Here is a 21487-nt window from a genome sequence, read left to right as displayed (position 1 = left end):
CAAGCAACTCCTAGGAGGAAAGGAATGCAGCGCTATCTTCCCTCTCTAGGTAGACGTAGTCTAGATATGCGAACCTTCACAGCTTCACTTAAGATTATGGGAGGCAAAACTCAACAGGTCCGTTTTCTATTTGTTCTCTGGGGACCTGGAAGGTCTGAGTTGATGACAACTGTAAACGGTCAGGTCTTGTTGGGCCTCTCCTAAAAACCTTAGCCATGGGACAGAGAGGAAAGCTGTCGTACAGACTGTCTTTTCTAGTTTACTGCTTTTGACTAAAATAATAACATTCACTCTGACATAATGACTACACCAATTAGACTTAATTAGACTTAGGCAAAAAAAAAACACCCCCACACACAGACACAAAACAAAAAACAAAACGAAAAAAAACTCTGATGGAATAAATGTAGCGGTGGGAAGGGAGACCTCCCCAGGAGTCCCTGCAGTCATTATCTACCGTCTCCTAGGGGCCGGGTGACAGGCGCAGTGCAGGGCAGACGTCCACTGGGGGCATGAGTGTCACAGAGCCATGGGCCTCCCCTCCCACAACCTTCTCCCTAGATGTGTCACCTCCTTTCTTACGATGCACTCCAGCACTATCTGCTGGGGAAGGGGGTGGGTGTCCAACAGGGAGAGCTGACCAGCAGGGCTCCAGGCAGCAGGAAAGGCTGAAGCCATGTAGCATCTCGCTTTGAGTGGAAGCCCCTGAGGGCAGGGCCTCTTCCACCCAGCTGTGCCGTAGCACATATACACTCAATGAAAGAAGGGTTGGATTCAATTCCAAGGACATTAAAACCCTTCTTATAACAGTCCTGGTCCTTTCTCAGGGTATCTGTATAGAAAAGGAGTTCCTCCAATACAACCCCTGAGAGTGTGTATGGGAAACCTAGAGTGAGGTGTAGGGCTGTTGTCACAATTTCTTGGGGGCACTGAGTTACACATCAATAGACAAGGGCAACTTTAAAGACAAACTAAAATGGAGGTTGCATAGAAAGTAATTTTGAATAATTGTTTAAAAAATACAAATGTCACTGCAGTATGGCCAACAGACACAAGTATTTATTCTATTTTGTTTTTTAATTGAAACTGTCAGCAAAGTTAAAAAATCCTTTTTCTCCCTGGCCACTGCCTAAAGGCTGAATGAGGCCCGCCCTGCATCCACTGCAGATGCTCACAGAGCGGCAGCCCCTCCCTGGGGATGTGATTAGCATCCCAGGGTCCTTAAAGAAAGGGAGATGTGAGGAGCTGATTAGGATTCAGATCAGCAGCCAGGCCCAGGCTGTCTGGAGCTGACATCGCCAGGTAAATAAAAGGGCATTCACTGCAGCCTGAGCATGTTCTTAAGTCCCACGGTGGAGAAGTGCAGAGCCGCACCCACGGGAGGCATAGCCCTCCTGTGGCAAAGGTCTGCAGCCCCCAGACACACGGGGATGCTTTGTGCACAAGATATTTCATTATTTCACATCACTTAGCACCCCCTCCTAACTCTAACATCCTTAGCGCTCAAGCATTGGCCAGTGTAGACCTAGCATTGGGTGGGGACTGATGACAGCCAGGGCCTGCTTCTCTGTTCCCCCATCATTTCCTGGGCGACACCCCTCTGTATGGGAACACTGTCCACCGGTCAGTAATGACCTGTATCAAACAACAGCAAAGCCATTGGCTCTGTGGCTTTAAATGAATTAACTAAACGACCTCTCAATAATGGCTAACAGTTATTGACTTCTTTCTCTGTGCCAGGGCTGTGCTTAATATTCATTATTTCACAGCAACCCTACGAGGTTGTTCCCCTCCTTGTTATACAGGTAGGAAAACTGAGACAGAGGATGTTAGTGCCAAAGGTCACACAAGCAGCACACAAGGTAGCCGGGGCTCAAATCTGTTTTTTCTTATCTCCAGAGCCTAAGCCTTGACTCCTTCACACTGTCACAGCTGACAAAGCCCCTTGTTTTCCTCCCCTCCAAGGGTCAGCACAGTCCATCAAGTTGTGCAAAGCGATTCCTCAATCTCATACAAATTCTCTTTTCCTTGGGTATCAACCCAACTTTATCTAAAAGCCCATCTTCCAGTTAGCTTGCAGGGACTGAGGGGCTGTGGTACAGGGGAGTTCAGGGCCTCTCCTGGGAATGTCTATCTGCGGTAAAGACTAAACCCTGCCGCATAAATATTGTCCAGGAAAAGAAAAGAACCTGGGTTGTGCAGGGGTTGAGTTACTCCAGCTGCCAGGACCCCCTGCTCACAGACTCCCGGAGATCAGAGGGGAGCCAGGCCAATTTGATTCTTGGCCCAGGGAGGCCTGTTTGAAGTGAATCTTCTCAGGTTTCCAAGGAGGGCAGGTTGGCTGGGGAGCTGGGAGCGCTGAGCCCCAGGGATGAATTCCGCACTGTGTGGCTCCTTAGAGAAGCTTCAGGCTGCAGGCTGGATAGCCAGCCAGGCTCCTTTCTCCCACAGGTAAGAGAGAGGTCCTCTGTCTCCCCATGTGTTATTAATACTCTGCTCAGGCCACTGCCTGCCTGTCCAGGTGGGAAGAGGGGCAAGCACGGTTCTTTTCCTACAGAGTGAGAGTCAGAAGAGGCAAGGGATGCCCACCCCCCTCCACCCAGGTTATCTGAGGGAGACGTTGACAGAGCTGAGAGCCCACAATGCGATGTCTGGGTCCTCATCCTGGCGTCAGGTAGGGGCGGGGGACTCAGCCCCAGCTCAGCCTGGAGGCTGCCGTCACTACTCTCTCTTTCCTGCAATGTAATCAGATTTAATAAAACATGAATATTGTATAATAAATACTGCCTTTTCATAAATCTGCCTGTGACATCAAGTAGCATGCTAGAAAATATTATGAAATATGTCTCGAAGTCTATTACAGCCTCCTCTGAGCATTTTATATAAATCTTTACCTGCAAGAACAGTTCAGGCATAGAATCCGGACTCCACGGAAGACCAGAGCCTTTTCTCCGTGGCAGTGACATATTATTAGCATAACACTTTTAAAAATGCAAACTAGCCACTGGAGTTCCCAAGGCCTGCACCACCTTCCTAAGAAACAACATGTTTTCCATTCACACAAACAATCGCTGCCCTGGTCCTCGGCCCTGCACCGTGCTAGCCCCGTCATCGGCAGCAACCCAGCTCCTGGGGTCAACGGTGTCCCCTCCTACCAACTCCTGATGGCTGGCTTCCTCCTCACTCCGCCCATCCTTCTGAGAGGAGCCAGTCTGTGCCATGCACCTCCCATCCTCCACCATGGCCCTCTTGTCTTTAGTGACCAGGGAGTGATGTGCAGAGCTAGTTCATCGCACAGGCATCCTGCAGGCATCCCCCCTCACACACGCCCATCTTTATTCTCTAATCTCTTCCTCCTTCTCATTCTCTTGCGACTCAAAGGAGTTTCTCCAGGAAAATCTCTTTCCGTTTTCCATCCCTCTCTTCCTTCTGTTTGGGAGCTAAACACCAACCAAAATCAGGGGCGAACAATGTGGATGTGGCGTTGGTGATCATAGTGTATTGAGGAAAAGCACACACCCGTGTTTTGCTGGGGAGGTCAATGCAATGATGCTCCCGGGCCTTCCATTTCTAAAGTTCTGGAAGAGACCCAGAAGCACCTTTCAGTCTCAGTGCTGTCTCTAACGACCTCATTCCATTTCTCCAAGGAAGCCTGCTTTCCTCAAGCGCCAGCATCCATGATGAACATTAAACATACTATTCTACTCCAGATGATTCCTTTTCTGTTGACTTTCAACTCAAGAGCCTTGATGTTTTTCCCAGGACAGTTTACTCAGAAGGGGGCTCAAGGTGTTTGTGGACTTGACTACAAGCTACACTAGTCATTGTTTATTCATAACACTCTTTCTATGGAGAATTGTGGTCTAAACACTGACCCGTTCCCCACGGTGGTCCGTGCTTGTGTGGATAACATCTCTTGTAACTCAACCCAGCTTCTGCAGCTTCACCACTGGGGCAGGAACCAGGTCCCATCTGGTGGCAACCAGCTTCACCCCGGAGTGAAGAACTGACAGTACCCTGCCTCAGGACCTCCCTGTGATGCCCAGGTGTGGGGCTCCTGAAACTGCTTCACATCCCTGTCACCTGGGAGTGCAGCAGAGTTCATACCCTGGAAGGAGCCCCTTGACCTGGGAGGCATGAGAGGGGAGTCATTGTGCTCCCTGGTTTCTCAATTGGCTGGTTCAGAAGATTCTTGAGAGCATCTATGACCCATTGTGGTGCCCAATTCCATAATGCCTCTCCTCCTTGCCCTCTCTCCTGCCCCTCACTCCTACTGTTGGGGATTGCATCCCTGAATAAACCTCAATCCCATCAGCCCTTGTCTTGGGATGTACTTTAGGGGAAATCAGGCTGAGACAGGGTGTTTCTATGCATTTTCTGCTATAAGCTCATAGCCATGGAGAACCAGGCAGGAACGTGGCTTCTCAGAGCAGTGCTCCATAAGTGTGGCAGTTGCTTCATTTGGGTCCTCTGGGTGCCCGAACTAGAACTATATTCATGACGAACCCCAGAAGAGTTTTAATTAACGTGAGTGTCCCTAAAGACAATGAAAGGAATAGTTAGTGTCTTTGCTCTAGAATGAAGACAAAAGACAGTTTGTCATCCGGTTGACTTCAACATAACATAAAGTCAGCTGTAGGTAACACAGAATGCTTCTGATATTAGTGTTCAATTCCTCACACCAACAAACATGAGAACATCATTCACTGCACATGGAAAAGGTGCTGTGTCTGTCCTGAGCTGGTCCAGACCACCTGTATTTCTCATTGCCTGGGTCTGCCTTTTCTCCTCTCTAGATTTTACTTACCCTGCAAAGCTTGTGTTGGGATGTCATTTATAGGATCGGGTTTAGGCTGAGCCCCAGGGGTTTTATTGGCGGGACTGTGGAGAAGGCTTGATCCCCTGCAGTACTCTCTGGAAAGTACCTTCCTCCGTTCGGAATCCCTGAGCTGGTGCCCCTTGCAGCCTGCACAGCTCTGGCCTCTCGCCGTGGATCTCATGGCCTCTGCTGCCAAAACTGGAGAGGAGGTTCATCCTCTGTCTCTTTGTAGAGAAGAGTCATTTGCTGACTGCGTGCTAGCTGAAAAGGGACTCCCCACAGAGCAAGAACAGCTGTCCCCTTGCTTCATGCACTCAAATTCCCTCCGTTGGGCCGTGCTGGGGATGCGCTGTCGGCCACCTCCTGCCTGATGTGGTGTGGGCTGCCCAGGAGATGAGGCAGCTGTCCGAGGTGGGTGATGTGTGCTCAGACCTCCAGGAACCGGCGAACGAGGCCTCATGGAAAGAACGTGAGGTGGCGGTGGAGGGGAACAAGAGTGGGGAAATCCCTCTAGGCGGCCTCCTGCACCCCCAGGCTCTGGAGACAGCTTTCACTGGACGCTGGAATATCAGATGGGGTGAAGACAGAAAATGCTGTGCTGGCCTGGCCCTCCCACAAACAGTCCAGTTTCACGGGCTGAAGAGGGTAAGTTGTGAGTTCTGTTTCTTCAGGAATAGAGAAACCCAGACGCCAAGACCCGGAGGAGGCAGGAGACTATGCTACTGTCTCCCCCACTTCTGGAAAGCACTGTGTGAGGTTTCCTCACCCCCAAAGGACAGGCCTGGCTTGGGCTCTCTGGAAGACACTGGCTGAAGGCCGGAGGGGGTGGCCTGGCTGTTTCAAAGCGGGAGAAGCAGGATGTGGCCTCAGAGTGCCACCTGGAGGCAGAGGCGGTGTAAACACGCAGAGAGATGCAGGCGCAGGTGCCCCAGGGACAGAACATTCCTATCTGGACAGGGTCTGTCCTGCCCTCTGTCCCCACCTTCATTCATCTGCTCTGAGGAGGCCTGGGAGACCCCAACCTCACACCTTCAGCCTTGGACAGGCTCCAGCGGGGCCAGGGCCCTTCACCCGCGAGGGCCCAGGGACCACCTAGACGTAAGGAGAGCCCAGCAGGCCCTGTGCTCTGTCAGCTCTTTCTGAACTTTTTTTTCAGTTCTTTTCCTCACAGTCTTACCAAATGTTTCCCAGCCCCAGACATTCTTAGACCTCAAGGAGGAAATGCTTATTTTTATGAACTAAATCAGCACAGAGTAAGTAGGAAATCTCTATTTCTTAACTCAAATCTTATGACCTCCCTTGGTTCTTCTTTTGAGGAATCTACATTGTATCCAGCTACATGCATGTGTTGTTAGTTCCCCAGCATAATCATGGCCGGCTCAGAAAACATGATCATGAATCCCTGGTTCTAAAGTGTTCTCAGGTGCTTTCTAAATACGATAGGTCCTGTCCCCAGGAGAAATTTAATGCACCCATCTCCAAACTAACTTAAATACAGTTTCAAAACATTGATGAATCACTCCTCTCCCTGGTTCATCTGTGGATGGATTAAAAGTCTATCTCTGGGCCGGGCACGGTGGCTCATGCCTGTAATCCCACCACACTGGGAGGCCGAGGCAGCCAGATCATTTGAGGTCAGGAGTTAGAGACCTGCCTGGCCAACATCTGACTGTAACTGTGTAAGAAGCCCTGAGTGGGAACCACCTATATAAGCCCAGGCAACCAACAGAATTATGAGAAATAATAATAAATTATTGCTTTAAACCACTGAGTTTTAGAATGATTTGTTACACCACTACAGATAACTGGATAAAGGTAGTTCCCACTCAGGGCTTCTCACACAGTTACAGTCAGAGAGTGGCTGGGGCTGGAACCATCAAAGTCTTCCTTACTGACTTGCCTGGGCTCTGCTAGGGTGGCAGGAACAGCAGGGAACTGGTTGGGTATCCCTCTCTCCACGCTGCCTTTCCATGAGGCTAGCTTCAACTGAATTGCTATTGGGTTTTCAGTTAACTGAGGGAAGGAACAAGGAAGGATTTGCAGGGGGATCAAAACTAATTTAGGCTGTATCCCAGGGTGGCTCCCTCATCACAGCCTTGCTGGTCATTTCTCTGGTCATATCCTTCCTTGACCTCTCTAAAAGAAACACCTTCACGTTTTAGGAATGGTGAAACCCTGTCTCTACTAAAAATACAAAAAAAAAAAAAAAAAAATTAACCGGGCATGGTGGCATGCACCAGTAGTCCCAGTGACTTGGGAGGCTGAGACAGGGGAATTGCTTGAACCTGGGAGGTGGAGGTTGCAATGAGCCAGGATCACATCACTGCACTCCATCTTGGGTGACACAGCGAGACTCCGTCTCAAAAAAAAAAAAAATCTCTCTGTCCTATGCCCGAGGGTGAGGTACTGCAGCTGGTCCTGAGGAGCTGGTTCAGTTGTCTATAGCGGTAGAACAAATTATTCTAAAACTCAGTGGTTTAAAGCATAACTTACTATTATTTCTCACAATTCTGTTGGTTGACTGGGCTTATATAGGTGGTTCCCACTCAGGGTTTCTCCCGCAGTTATAGTCAGAGTGTGGCTGGGGTTGGAACTATCAAAGCCTTCCTTACTCATTTGCCTGGGCTCTGCTGGGGTGGCAGGAACAGCAGGGGACCAGTTGGGTATTCCTCTCTCCATGCTGCCTTTCCACGAGGCTAACTTGGGCTTCCTCACAGCATGGTGGTCTCGGATAGCTGTACTCCTTACGCAGCCTCTGGTTTCCCCGGGCATGTTTTCTGAAAGGTCTGGGCAGAAGCTCAAGGCTTCTCATGACTCAGCCTCAGAAAACCCAGAAAGTCACTTTTACCTCATTCTACAGGCAAAGGCTAGGGCCAGCCCAGAATCCAGGGGATGAGGACTAGGAATTTGACTCTTTCAGAGAATGGAGGAGCAAAGAATGTGTGACCTTTAATGTGTGTCTTTAATCTTGTGACCATCTTTAAGCCACACACCTTGTTTCTCTGGCCAAGCACTGTTACGTACTTTGAGTTTCATATTAAATGCCATTTTCCTAGGAGGCTCTTTCCTAAGCCACTAGACTAGGATAATTTCTCCATTTTGTATGTGCTTCTATAGAGCTCTAATACACCCACCCACACACACAGAGGTTTTTCATACTTTCACACTTGCTTAATATCCATCTTCCCCATAGACAAATCCCACAGGGCAAAGGCCATGTTTTTTAGTCTTTTACTCACTGCTGGTCCCAGGCGTTTATACAATGCCTGGCTTGGTGTTCAGCTTCTGAATTGAACTTAACTGCTATTGGGTTTTCAGTTAACTGAGAGAAGGGACAAGGCAGGATTTGCAGGGGGGTCAAAACTAATTTGGGCTGTATCCCAGTGTGGCTCCCTCATCTCAGCCTTGATGCTCATTTCTCTGGTCGTATCCTTCACTGAGCTCTCTAAATAAAAGGCCTTCATGTTTTAGGAGTCTGCTGGTCATATGGGCTGACCCCCGTAGACTGGGAGGACTCCAGCTATGGGGTGGGACAGATCCTAGGGGTAGTCCCCTCTGCTAGGGCTAGAAGGAACTCCAGTCCCCCAGGCAGAACATGGCAGTAGAGGTGCTGGCACAGTCAAGAGGTGGCCAGTCATCCAGCCCCGCTGTCAGGCCAAGAGGCTCCACAGAGGCTGAGGGTGTCCCAACAGTGGGGCAGAGCATGGAGACAGGATATTCCCAGCAGACCCTCTTCAGAAATTGAGTCTCAAGGGGTCTTGGGGAACTTGGTCAGCAGATGTCATGTCTTCATCTGTCAGCTGGTGGGTCAGCTCAGCGGGACTCCTGTCTTTAGAAGGGAGGCTCAAGTCTTTACTCTGTACCAAGACAGAGATGGGGGCCAGGAAACAAGACATGCAACCATTTTCCATCATCAAGGGGCGAGATGGTGCTTGGCATGAGGCAGAACTGGGCTCTGTCAATGCCACGCATCAGGAGGAACCCCTTTTCTGTTTCAATCCCTCCTGTTCATGTGTGGTGCCCGTTAGAGCTGGCATATACTTCTGTTCTCCAGTGTCTGAGGACATGGAGGACCCATTTCCTCATTTTCCCCCTTGGGGTTGGATGGAATCATGCACCCAGTTCTCGTTGAGACCAGGATGCTGAGGTTACCGTTTTCTTTGTGGGACCAAAAAAAGAGCTCTAATTCGGCTTGAAATGTGTGTGTTTGTGCGTGTGTGTGAGAGAGGGCAGGTGCGTAATGGAGAGTGTGTCGGTGTTCCATGTGTGAGAGTGTGTAGGTGAGTGTGTGTGTGTGAAGAGATGTGTGTGATAGTGGTGTGTGAACTTGGGAGTGTGTGTCTGTGGTGCATAACTGTGTGTGTGGATGTGCAAATGTGAGTGTGTATGTGTGTTAATGTATGTGTGTGTGACTAAGGCGTGTGAGTGTGGTGTGTGAGCTTGGGCGTGCGAGTGTTGAAATGTGTGTGAGTGTGTACACGTGTGTGAGCACAACAGTGTGTGTGAGTTTGGGGTGGGCACAGGCCACAGCCAGTCTCTCTTGGGGCGTCAGATCTCTGCAACCCAAGCACCCTAAGTCGCTCTCCTTCCTCACTCCATCCTGAGCTTCCCAGCTGACTGCCTCTGCTCCGAACTCCCACGGGGAAAGCAGCGTCTCTAGGACCAGGGGCTCCGAGCATGGCACAGGGCCAACTCTCATCTCTTGCCGCCTCCTGAGAACCTGGGTGCAGCACAAAACAGTCAAATATTTTCCTCTTCTGTCATCACTAACTAGAGCTCCACAAGTTCCCAGATTGCCGTGTTAGCTCTTCACCATAATTAGCAGTTTTCTGATATCATGCTAACACTCCTTAATTCTTCCCTCAGAGACAAAGCAAATCCGTGGGATGCCGAGGGCACTTGGATAACTTCCGCTCTGGAGAGAAGCCCAAACTCCGCGTCCCAGAGACCTGAAGTGTGGCCGCCAGTGGACACCCAGCTGAGGGATGAGCAGGTGGGCCTCAGTGGTGGCTGTGGGGTCCCTGGACACTGCTCGCCACTGGCCTCCAGAAGCATTGGAGGCTTTGGGGACCTGCTGGTCCTCCGGCCCTAAATGTGGCCCTGGAATGATGAAGGAAAGTTTGCCATCTCCATCCTCCTCAAGCTGCCTGAGCACCCCAGTAGCACCCACCCTGTCTGTGCTCCCGTCTGCACCCCATGTCCTGGGGCCTGCTTTGTGTTGCACCAGATGACAGGAACCAGTGCCCTGACTGTGACTTGCTTCTCCCTTCAGGGACACACAAGCACTTTCACAGCAAGGCTACTTTTCAGCCCTTCTGCAGACAGGGCTTCCTGCAGGGATGCTGGATGCAGAGGCAGGACGAGGATGCAGGGCCTGGGTCCAGGTGCGGCTCCTCTCACACCTGGTACAGGTGGCCCCTCTCCCCGGCAGGGCACCTCGGCTCCCTGGGGAGAATGAGAAAGGGGAACTGAGAGTTCATTGTTACGTGGGGCATGCCACAAACCCCCAAAGACCCATCGGGTGAAAAGAAGAAAAACAACCGCAAAGCTATTTTCACCTGAGGCGGTCTCATGGCTGAAGCAGACGCCTAGATTACTCAATCCAGGCAGGGTCTCCTGCCTGGATTACTCAAATAATGACCCGGTGTGTCCTCCTTCCACCAGTGAGAAAGTCCCTTCTCAGTGGAAAGTTATGGGTTGAGGTCTTTTACCTGGGGCCTCCTCTTTTTGTTTAAGATGGTAGTTTAAAAAAAAACAGTTTTTTTTTTTTTTTTTTTTTTTTTTAGAGAAGTGTTAGTTTCCAGCAAAATTGAGAGGAAAGTACAGAGGTTTCCCACGTCCCCCCTGCCCAAGCACATGCACAGCCTCCCCAACTACTCACATCCCCCATCGGTTATCCATTTGTGACAACTGATGAACCCCCATGGGCACATGATCATCACCCAAAGCCCAGTGTTAGCATTAGGGTTCATTCTTGGTGTTGTACATTCTATGGGTGTGGAGAGCAGGTAATGACATGCGTCCACCATTTTAACAGAATAGTTTGCCCGCCCTAAAATTTCCCATGCTCCTCCTGTTCATCTGTCCTTTCCTCCAATCCCAGGCAACCACTGATCTTTTTACTGTCTGCATTGTTTTGTCCTTCCCATAATGCCACATAATTGGAAGCATTTACATTTCCTCCATTTCACTTCATAGCTTGGTACCTCAGTTGTTTTTAGTGCTGAATAATATTCCATTGTCTGGATATATCCTTATTTATTTATTTATTTTGATGCAGTCCCAGTCTGTCGCCCAGGCTGGAGTGCAGTGGCGGGATCGCAGCTCACTGCAACCACCACCTTCCGTGCTCAAGCTATTCTCCTGACTCAGCCTCCTGAGTAGCTGGGATTACAGGTGCCCATCAGCACGCCTGGCTAATTTTTGTATTTTCAGTAGAGATGGGATTTCACCGTGTTGGCCAGGCTGGTCTCGAACTCCTGACCTCAATGATTCGCCCGCCTTGGCCTCTCAAACTGACCTCAAGTGATTTGCCCACCTCAGCCTCCCAAAAGGCTGGGATTACAGGTGTGAGCCACCATGCCCGGCCAGCATGTATCAGTTTATTTATCCCTTCACCTTCTGAAGGACATCTTGGTTACTTCCAAGTTTTGGCAATGATAAACACGGCTGCTATAAACATGTGTGCTCAGGTTTCTGTGCAGACATTAGTTTTCGGTTCATCTGCACAAATACCAAGGAGCATGATTGCTGGATTGTGTGGTAAGGGGATGTTTAGTTTTGAAGGAAACCACCAAGCTGTTTTTCACAGTTTGCATATTTTGCTTCCTAACAGCAATGAATGAGAGTTCCTATTGCTCCACGTCCTCACCGCATTTGCTGCTATCTGTGCCCTGGATTTGGGCCATTCTGATAGGTGTGTGGTATCCAGTAGGTGTGTCTCGTTGTTTTAATTTGCATTTCTCTGATGACATATGATGTGGATTATCTTTTCATCTGCTCATTTGCCGTCTATATATCTTCTCTGAGGCATCTGCTCAGATCTTTGCCTTTGGCCTTTTGTTATCTTTAAAACACAGAAGGTGGTGCAGGGTGTGTTAAGAAGGCATGTCTGGGCAAGTGGGTGCCTTTGCCTCTCCCTGCTGCCCCCGCACAGGATTTCTCCAGGCTGTCTTGTCACCCAATTCTATTTGGTTGGGGCCACATTTACCAGGGATCCCCACTATCCCAAAACTCTGCTTGAACACATTGTCTGTCCAGGAGGGGCCTGTCGAGCTGCAGTTTATGTTCTATAGGTTCAGGCAGCTGCTGCTAAAGTGACAAGGTGACTCTCTGACCTGGTTTGCTGAGATAGTCGCAGATGACACCTCTTACCCTGGCTTAATGGTTACAACTCCCACCCCACCAAAGTGTCTCAGTTTGGACAATAACCACAGTTATTATCCTTGGGAAAGGACATTGGGCTCTGACATCTGGCCTGGCTGAATCACCTCCTCCCTGTTGGAGGGGGTCAGGGGTCAGGGTTGCTTCCCTGAAGCTCTGGAAAGGCCAGTGAAGGTGAAGGAGGTGTGACAGTAGAAACTGCTGCGAAGAGCAGACTCCTCTGTCCATGGGCAGGGACCTCAAAGGCTTTCACTTCACACCCACCTCCATCAACGTCAATGGTCACCAAGGTCCTGAAGCCTTCCTGAATTTCTTCCTGCATTTCTCCAACCAGAGCAATTCTCTTTCTTTGAGTCCTCAAGTCCACACTGAGCTTCTTTCTCCTCGCTTAGCACATTCCTTCTCCTGAGAGACAGCTTAACATGCAGCAGCTCTGTGACCTTGGGCCTCAGTTTCCCCATCTGCAAAATGAGGAGGGTCATAGTGCCTGTCTCAGAGAGTCATGAAGAGGATAAAGTGAATGAATACATGTAATGTGCTGGGAGCAGCTTCGGACACATGGAGATGTTCGCTATCATTTTAAGCACTGAATCTTATCTTCCCTCCAGATTGTAAGCATCTTTCCTTTAAAAGAGCAAAGTTCAAAGTTATATGTTGAGTAATGACCACACGCCAGGTGCTTTCACACCCACATCAATGCTCCAGACTCCAAGAGCTGGCGGTCATTGGATCCAGTTCATAGGGTGGAGAAGAGGAGGTTCAGAGTGGTGAACTAACGGGCCCAGGTCACACAGCAGAACAGTGAAAAGGTCATGGATGGCTTAAAATACCAGCCCTTCCTTCACCCTCCTTCAGCCTCTTTGTCTCTCTCTCTCTTTCTCTCTCTCTCTCTCTCTCTCTCTCTCACACACACACACACACACACACACACACTCCCTTCATAAAAATCTCACAATGGCAAGTGTCTTATATGAGACACACAGAGGAGAAGGTCCTGTGAAGAGGGAGGCAGAGATTGGAGAATCACAGCCACAAGTCAAGGAAGACCGACAACCACCAGAAGCTGGAAGGGGTAAGAGCAGCTTCCCCGCGCTGTTTCTAGAGGGTGCGTGGCCCTGCCAGTACCTTGATTTTGGACTTCTGGCTTCCACAGTTGTGAGATAATACACTTTCCTTGTTTTACGTCAACATTTTGTGTAATTTGTCTCAGCTGCCACAGAAAGCGAATAGAAATAGTTTTCCCTCAGCGCAACCTGGTGATGCACGTGTTCACTTTGAAAACACGTCATTTCCACCCGCAAAGGTTTTAGGTTCCTCAAAGGGACTGTGCAGAGGGATCGCTGCAAGTGAAGTCAACATTTGGCCTCATTCTGTTAGAACACCTGCAAGAGGAGGCTCAGGTGCTGACTGAACAAATCCTCTGGCTCTTGGGGTGATCCATGCCTTTACTGAATGCCTCCTTTGTTGTGGTCATTCTGCTGGGAAGACATTCCCATTGGAAGATACTGGACGTTTCCTTTACCATGTCAGGCATGACACTCCTACGTTAAAAAACTGTCCATACCAAGGGCATGACAGGCAATTCATAGAAGAAAGCAGGATGATCAATGGCCTATGAAAGGATCCTCAGCTGTGGCTAGGCGCAGTGGCTCACCTCTGTAATCCCAGCACTTTGGGAGGCCAAGGCAAGAGGATCACTTGAGCCCAGGCATTTGAGACTGGCACGGGAAACATGGCAAAACCCCATCTCTATAAAAACTTAGCTGGGTGTGGTGGCATGTGCCTGGAGTCCCAGCTACTCAGGAGGCTGAGGTGGGAAGATCATCTAAGCCCAGAAGGTTGAGGCTGCAGTGAGCCACCATCGTATCACTGCACTCCAGCCTGGATGACAGAGTGAAACCCTGTCAAAAAAAAAAAAAAAAAAAAAAATCCTCATCTGTGCTAGAATTAGAAGGCAAATAAAAACCACAGTGAGACACCTTTCAATTACATCAGATCACCTGAAATCAAAAGTGTTTCACAACAGCACTGGTAAAAAATGTTTTTTGTTTGTTTGTTTTTTGAAATGAAGTCTTGCTCTGTTACCCAGGCTGGAGTGCAGTGGCACCGTCATGGCTCACTGCAACCTGTGCCTCCCAGGTTCAAGCAATTCTCCTGCTGCAGCCTCCCGAGTAGCTGGGATTACAGGTGCCCACCACCACACCTGGCTAATTTTTGTATTTTCAATAGAGACATGGTCATGTCTACATGTTGGTCAGGCTGGTCTCAAACTCCTGACCTCAAGTGATCCTCCCGCCTTGGCCTCCCAAAGTGTTGGGATTACAGGTGTGAGCCAGTGTGCCCGGCCATAAACAATGTTAATAATTGTAGCTTTGTTTAGTTCGGGAAAAGAAAAGAACCCAAATGTTCACTGGAAAGAGGATAGACCTGTAAATTGAGGCACAGTTACACAATGTTAATTACCGATAAAGCTGGGCCTAACCACAGGTTGCAGGAGAGATATATATATATAGGACACTGTGGAAGGTTGGTCAGTGTTTGAGGACTGGGGTGAGTAAGAACACACGCTTGGTTAAGGTGATTTTCACTTTTTTACTGAGGAACAGCAGACAAACAGCACAAAGTATGTAGCCAAGTTTAAGGATAAAGTGAACGGCTTAGATTCCTTTTTTTTTTTTTTTCTGAGATGGAGTCTTGCTCTGTCACCCAGGCTGGAGTGCAGTGGCGCAATCTCGGCTCACTGCAACTTCCACCTCTCGGGTTCAAGCAATTCTCCTGTCTCAGCCTCCTGAATAGCTGGGATTACAGGTGCACGCAACCACATTCGGCTAATTTTTTGTATTTTAGTAGAGACGGGGTTTCACCGTGTTGCCCAGGCTGGTCTCAAACTCCTGAGCTCAGGCAATCCACCCACCTTGGCCTCCCAAAGTGCTGGGATTACAGGTGTGAGCCACCGCACCCCACTGGCTTATATTCCTTTTTACATCTTCAGTTCCTCAAACAAGCTCCATGGTCGGTGGTCTCTACAGCCTGTACAGAATGAGGAGTTTCCCAGGCTAAAGGCCGGATCTGAAGGCTCACTCACTGCCTGTGTGTGTGTGTGTGTGTGTGTGAGTGCGCATGAATGCATGTGCCTGTGTGTGCATGTGTGCACACACACAGACGATGGGGGAAGGATACACCAGCACTCACAAACCTATTATTTTTATTGTTCTTTATTATACCATACTACCTATAATTGTTCACATCTTAAAAATAAATATGAATCAAATCCATAAACATGTTAGGATTTGATAGAGTCAACAATGGGGCCAAAGGTGGGATTATATTCACAGGGCTTTTCTGTAGTATGCAACATTTCATTTCAAAAATCTGTCCCTGGGTCCTGTCAAGTTGCCATCTGCCATCCCAGGTAGAAGTCAGGAACTAGAAGAACTTACCAAGGTTTGGGAACCTTTGCAAATTGACCACTTTTGTGCTTTCTATAACCCAGTCTCCCCTTGCAGGGATTATCAAAGCCGTTCTAAAAGTCGAAGAGTCCTGTGTATATATGTTTTGGGGGTCAGAAGAAAGAAGCGAGTGCCCAGGAGGCAGTGTGGAGTTTTCATGGATGACCTCCCAGGCTTGTCTCCTCCTGAGCCAGGGCAGGCCTCCAGATGGGCGTTCCAGCCCAGGGGAGAGCTGTGCTCAGCAGAGCCCCAGCTCTGTAGAATGTGAGTCCCTGGGCCAGGGTGGAGGGGCCCGGTTGGTGAAACCTTGCTTCTGGCCCTGAAAAAGACTTGGCAGGCTTTCCTGCCCAGTGGCTTAGGTGGCTCCTGAGGCATCTTAGGAAAATGCTGTTCAGTTCTTTAGAACCTGAGGTCTGGAGGATCTATTAACATGCTTTTCCCTGGGCTGACCTTAGGACCAGTTCCTTTACCGACATGAAGCGGCATGGCTTTCAAAATGAACAGTGGAGCCAAAGAGAGCAGGAAAGCAGAGAGACCCATGTCCGCCCTGAACGCTGGTTGTAGAGGTCCCAGCTGATCACTCCTGGTCTTGACCACTTCCCTCCCCTCCCTTCAGCTGCAGCCTCTCATGTCTTTTGATTATGGTGCTGATGAAAGCGGTGGAAGCAGCTCTTCTCTCAGCATCGGCTACTCCACTTTGCAAGGCCTGCGTTTGGGTTGTGCTTTTCAAGTAAGGAGATGTTGCTACCCTGGGAATCACGTCAATGTGTTCTTAATATTTAGGGCTTATTGGTACATGCCTGCTGACTCAGTGAAGGTCCTATTGAATGACAAAAACAAGCAGACCAAAAACTCAAAGGGACTGATATGGTCTGAGTGGCCACAGCTTGATCTGGGCTCATTTTAGAGGCGCCGGGCTGTGCTGTCCTGTCCCAGGCCACTTGCTGCACACAGCTGTTGGGTGCTGGAGGGGTGGAGAGTCGAGCGGAGGTGGGTGCCGAGTTGAAAACCCACACCAGATTTCAAAGACAAAACAAAGGAAAATAGCTCATGAATAGTTTTTCTATGGATTACATGTTGAAATGCTAATTTTTAGATATTTAATATATTAAGTGAAATAAAGTAATATTGAAATTGGTTTCATCTGTTTCTCTTCACTTTTAAAAAATATGGCTACTCGATTACCCATGTGGCTTGCATGTGTGGCTGACATTGTATTTAAATTGTCTTAAGGGAATGTTACCCTATATATACTAAGGAATCCAGGCTTAAATGAACAAAAAAAAAAAAACACCCCAAAAAACAGCGACCAAACCAAACACTCTGCCCGGATGACCCAGCTGTTCCAAAGGTTCTTCTTCTTCGTCTTTTTTTGAGATGGAGTCTTGCTCTGTCACCCAGGCTGGAGTGCAGTGGCATGATCTTGGCTCACTGCAAGCTCTGCCTCCCAGGTTCACGCCATTCTCCTGCCTCAGCCTCCCAAGTAGCTGGGACCACAGGTGCCCGCCACCACACCTGTATTTTTTTAGTAGAGATGGTGTTTCAGCATGTTAGCCAGGATGGTCTTGATCTCCAGACCTCGTGATCTGCCCATCTCGGCCTCCCAGAGTGCTGGGATTACAGGCGTGAGCCACTGCGCCCGGCCTTTTTATTTTTTAACCAATGGTGGTGGGAGTGGCTGGCCTGAGCACAGGAAGCACGAGGTGCATTGTCTATAGAGAATTTAAAATGAGAAGAAAACTAACTCAAGTTTAGCCCTCTTTTCATCACCACCACAAGCTCCGTTGTGAACAATGTCAGTCCTGAATGACGGCTCCCTGCCCAAATGGGCGGCTCTCGCAGCCCCTGCCCGGCCAGATGTGCCATGTCAGGTGACTGTGTGGTACCTTGGTGTGACTCTTGGCCTTTCTCCCCTCTGTAGAGGGGCCCTCTGGATCCAAGTGGCCATGGCTAGCTTCCTACAACCCAGCCTTCCTGACTTCTCCCAATTTCCCCTCAGCCTCCCGGCCTTGGGCTCGCTCTCCAACGTGAAGTTCTTGCCTCTGCCTTGAATCAGGACTCTGTGGCCTCACCACCACCTGCTGGCAAGCTCCTACCCTTGCCTCAGGACCCTGCCTGGCCTCTCCCCTTCGGTGAAGCCCTTAGCGTCTTGGTCAGTTGGGGCTGCAATAACAAATTACCATAGACTGAGAGGCTTCAAGATAAACACTGATGCTCACAGTTCTGGAGGCTGGAAGTCTCAGGTCAGGGGCCACATGGTCAGGCTCTGGCGACGGCCCTCTGTCAGCTTCTTATGTGTCCTCACATGGTGGAAAGAGGGCAAGAGAGCTCTCGGGGGTCACTTCTATAACGACTCCAATGTCATTTATGGGGGCTCCACCCTCATGCCTCAATTACCTCCCAAAGACCCACCTCCCAGTACAAAGCCATTACACTGCAGGGTTAAGACTTCAACATGAGACTCTGGGGGGCACAAACGTTCGGTCCATAACTGCCCATCCACGTGGAACGCCCCATCTGTTCATCCACTGCGCCTGCTGCACACCTTAGGGTTGCACTTTAGTATTGCGTTATAATTTTTTATCATTAAGTAGAGCCAGACTACCTGGGTACACACCCCAGATCTGGCCCTTGAGAGCTGTGTGACCTTAGGCCAATCACTTAACCTCTCTGTGCCTCAGTTTCCTCATATATAAAATGGGGTAATAGTACCTCCTCCACGGGGCTGCTGGGAAGATGAAATGAATAATATCATACAGTAGCCTCTCTTGTTCATGGCTTCATCTTCCACAGTGTCAGTTAGCAGTCATCAATGATGGTTCAAAAATATGAAATGGAAATTTTCAGAAATAAGCAATTCCTAAGTTTTTCTTTGCTGCCGTTCTGAGCAGCATATTAGACTCTTGTTCTGTCCACTCCCTCCATTTGTCTCATCATGCCTGCATTTCACCATCTCGCTCATCGCAGGAAGGGTGAGTGCAGTACAATCAGATATTCTGAGAAAGAAAGAGGCCACATTCACATAACTGTATTACAGTATATCGTTAGAATTGTTCTATTTTGTTATTATTATTAGTTGTTAATCTCTTTCTCTGCCTAATTTATAAATTGAACTTTATCCTAGGTATGTACATTTAGGAAAAAGCAGTATTGTAGGATTTGGTACTACCTCAGTTTCAGGCATCCAGTGGGGGTCTTGGAACTTTTCTCCCATGGATAAGGGGGCGACTGTACATGGGGCTAGAATAATACCAGGAACAGTGCGTGGCGCGCTGAGCTCCATGGAAGGTGCTAATATTAATATTGGGGGCGATGCTGTGTCTGTCTTCCCTTAAGGGCAGGCCTGGGCTTTGCTCACTTTCCTGTACCCAGGGCCCGTCACAGAGCCTGGGCAAGGGAGGTGCTTCAGTGTTGTTTTCTGAGTTAATATGTTGTTTTCTGACTAAGTGATAAGAAACAGATGTTGCAGCGAGTCTGCTATGCCCTGGGGTGCCCCTTGGGACACTAGGGTTGGCTGCCACCCCGGCCCCCACCTGGTCTCTGCTGGTGCCCCCAGTGTCAGGGGCCTCATCTGACGGGGAGGCTGCATTCCGACCTCTGCTTGGGGGCCACAGGCTGACATCCCCTCTGCTCCCACCGGTCCATCACTGGCCCCCAATCGCTCCTGACCTCCAGTCCTGACCCCGCTCACCCACCAACCTGCCCACCTCCTGGGCCTGCGCTTCCTCCCACAGCCCTTCCTGGAGGGCAGGGAGGAGCAAACGCTCTTCTCAGGGACGAGGGTCCACTGGGAAGGGGGTCCCCTGGGTTCAAAAGACCTTTGTTGTCCCCACCACGGCTTTGGTGCTTCACTAAGTGTCCTGGGGCTGCAAAAAGCATAGAACTGAAAAGCTCCTAGATGAGGGTTCCCTGGAAAAACAGAACCAATAGAAAGTGTGTATCTGTATTCACAGAAATATAGTTATTCTAGGGAATTGGCTGTCGCAATTGTGGAGGCTGGCAAATCCACAGGCCTGATGTCCCAGTTAGAGTCCACAGACGGAAAGTTATTGGAGAACCAGGAAAAGCTGATGTCCCCATTCAAATGAAGGCAGTCAGGTAGGAGAGGCACCCTCTTCCTCAGCCTTTTTGTTCTATCTGGGCTCTCAGTTGATTGCAACCCCCTCACCTCACATTAGGGAGGGCCATCTGCTTTACTCTCTCTATTGGCTTAAATGTAAATCTCACGCAAAAACAACCTCACAGAAACACCTGCAATCATGTCTGCCTAAACATCTGGGCACCCTGTGGCCCAGTCAAGTTGACACATAAGATTGGCCATCACAGCTCCTCCCAGGTGGGTGCCAGGGAGTGATGAGGAAAGGAAGGGCCCGTGCCAATGAGAGAGACCAATAAGTGGCATTGATCTTCTGGCTCAGATCCTTAGTTGTGCCACTGCCCCCTATACAACCCTGGGCAGGCCAACTTGTCTGTTTGTGCCTGTGTCTCCATCTAGGCAGTGGGGCCAGGCCAGGGCCCACCTTGGAGGCAGCACATGCAAAGGGCCCTGAGCTGTCCCTGGCACCCTGGGTGGTGTCATTGGTAGTTTTATAGTGTGGTTGGGACCCTGGCCAGAGAAGCTGGAGAAATTTGGAGCAAGGAGAATGAGGAGTGAGCCAGGAAGGCTCCCAATTAAACTAAAAAAATCACTCCCGTGGCTTTGCATCTTATTTTCTTTTATTGCATTTTAGCTTTTGGATTTAGGGCCTTTTGAAGGTGGAATTTCATCAGACTGAAGAACTGTGTGAAAACCTGCTTTTTCTGGACTAAATACACACAGGAGGGTCAGATACCCAGGAGGCCCAGAGCCCTCCCTCTACAAGGCATGGGCGTTCCTTCTGCCCTCCACCTTCCAGATGCCAGGGTCTTCAGGGTCCTGCATTCATGCAGGGATGCTGAGTCCAATTCAACTACCTGCTCTCTAATCCCAGCTCTTTCTAGCAGGGCATTTTAGGTGATTCATGCTGCAGCCTGCACGAATCAAAGCTAAAAATAGGCACATTTTCATGGCAAGAGAAAACAGAGTCCTTAGAAAACACGACTCCCGGAAAAACCAAACCAGTAATCCAGACTTGGCGGCCCTGGGCGGATGACCAGTCATGGGTTCAATTTGTATTTCCTGAGCACCTACTGTATACAGGGTGCGGGGGTGGGGCCCTTTTCTCTCTTCTCATGGATCAGAAGGAAGGAATTTCCCCTCCTTTGTCACCCCAGGAGAGGAGCGCCTTCTCATCTGAAGTTCGAACTTGACATTCACGGTCCATCATTCACCTGTGGGCACAGTGCTCCTGCCCCTCCCACTCCTGGCTCCATGCTCAGGATCCTGGAGGCATCCTCCTGGAGGATGCTCATTCCACAGATGTGCCCAGATAATGTAAGATGCATAGACTTGGTTGGCCTAAAGAAAATGTCTTCCAATTAAGCTGTCTTCCTGCTAGCATTGTCTCTTCAGAGACACCCCATGGGGTCTGGGGGGCAGAGAGCTGGGGACGGCATTGGTGTAGGGCAGGAGTAACTCTGGCTGGGGTGGAAAGCCTGCTCCCCCAGTCCTCAGATGTGTGAATGGCAGCAGGGTCACCTAAGCTCCTTGAGTCTGCCTTCCCTCCTCTGTAAAATGGGATAATAGTTGTGGAGCCCATGGGCTTGCAGTGAGGAGCCCACAGATGTCAGATGCTGTGGCTGTCCTCGTCATCATCATTATTAGGACTGCTATTATGATGGCCCCACCGATGGCAGTCTGTGCATTAGCCATCTGAGGGGTGTCCAAAGGCCACGGACTATCCCCACATCTGCATAC

General features: G+C 49.6%; 1 long non-coding RNA gene across 1 annotated transcript in view; it reads left to right on the top strand.

Annotated features, from left to right (window-relative positions):
* The window catches only part of LOC130541206 (uncharacterized), a 44370-nt gene extending 29150 nt beyond the window's left edge, over positions 1-15220 (top strand). The window contains exons 2-3 of the long non-coding RNA XR_008955251.1: positions 9686-9812; positions 11655-15220. This is a non-coding gene — a long non-coding RNA (uncharacterized LOC130541206). The remainder of the gene's footprint in view (positions 1-9685; positions 9813-11654) is intronic.
* The last annotated feature ends 6267 nt before the right edge of the window (positions 15221-21487 follow it).

This window comes from Pan paniscus, chromosome 12 (assembly GCF_029289425.2).
Source record: "Pan paniscus chromosome 12, NHGRI_mPanPan1-v2.0_pri, whole genome shotgun sequence".
Taxonomy (NCBI): Eukaryota; Metazoa; Chordata; class Mammalia; order Primates; family Hominidae; genus Pan; species Pan paniscus.
Note: the sequence above shows the minus strand (reverse complement) of the source record. Positions and strands in the feature narration are given on the sequence as shown.